The sequence below is a fragment of the Ambystoma mexicanum genome, chromosome 5q (assembly GCF_040938575.1).
Source record: "Ambystoma mexicanum isolate Mex_15411 chromosome 5q, UKY_AmexF1_1, whole genome shotgun sequence".
NCBI lineage: Eukaryota > Metazoa > Chordata > Amphibia > Caudata > Ambystomatidae > Ambystoma > Ambystoma mexicanum.
In genome coordinates this window covers 1,257,425,142-1,257,426,167 of record NC_090933.1, presented here as the reverse complement: position 1 = coordinate 1,257,426,167, position 1,026 = coordinate 1,257,425,142, and the positions used below count along the sequence as shown (strand labels likewise).

The 1,026-nt window shown below is 39.9% G+C and overlaps 1 non-coding gene across 1 annotated transcript; it reads right to left on the bottom strand.

Moving 5' to 3' along the window:
- Positions 1–476: 476 nt before the first annotated feature.
- LOC138499017 (U6 spliceosomal RNA) lies at positions 477–583 on the bottom strand. The gene has a single exon (XR_011279074.1). It is a non-coding gene; the product is annotated as a U6 spliceosomal RNA (small nuclear RNA).
- Between the last annotated feature and the right edge of the window lie 443 nt (positions 584–1,026).

The window sequence follows — 1,026 nt, the reverse complement described above, 5'->3', positions numbered from 1 at the left end:
CAAGAGGGCACTTGAATTTAGGGCGATGCATCAACTGATAAGATTAGCACAAGATGGCGGCGCCCAACCCGTTGTTTCCGCATGTGTCAAAGTGAGGAAAACTAAGGTAAGATGCATAGGAACATTTTTCAAGATCGATTACACTATGCTTACAAATACATGACCAAACGATAAATTACATTTTTGAGTGAACTTCCCCTTTAAGTCAATGTTGTTTACAATAAATTGAAGACGTGTGTGTTCAGCATTCATAATAGTGACACAGCATGCGGGAATCATACATTTAAGATTTAGCTAGACCATGCATGTCCCTCCCAGTTTGTACATATTAAACTGTATGCATGCAAGAGAGCACTGTCTGCCGTCTTGAACGGGATATTTATGAATAGCTAAGTACGTGTAAGTACATACATAAAGAAATATGTGTATATACATACACGTAATAATCAAAGTGCACAGTGAAGATGCCCATAGAGCAAAATATGGAACGCTTCACGAATTTGCGTGTCATCCTTGCGCAGGGGCCATGCTAATCTTCTCTGTATCGTTCCAATTTTAGTATATGTGCTGCCGAAGCGAGCACAAACTACGAGCGGAGCGAAATTTTATATATGCGCCAACATTTCCACGATCTCAAGATGAGGGTGTTTTCATCATAAATCATTAACTGTAGCCCATAGTCTCTACTTCATTCTGTAACATATGCCCTGCTCAGAATATAGAATTCCTTACTCCCTGAGATCGAAACACTTAGTTTATACAAGAAACATGCTTTATCAGATTTCGAAATCGCGTTGCATGATGGGTATGCAAATATTCGCCACAATCTCGGCACCCCGCCTACGCACTGTTTGGAACCAGCAACTGATTCCAAATGACATGGGCGCCAATTTAGATCTCCTCCGGCGCAAGAATCGACTGCTGTGTTCCTACAAAGGAAAGTGTTCGAACCCTTCGTTTTCTATTTTGTTTTAAATTAAGTTTGGAAAAAATGATCCACTTAATTTAATTTACGAATACAAATGG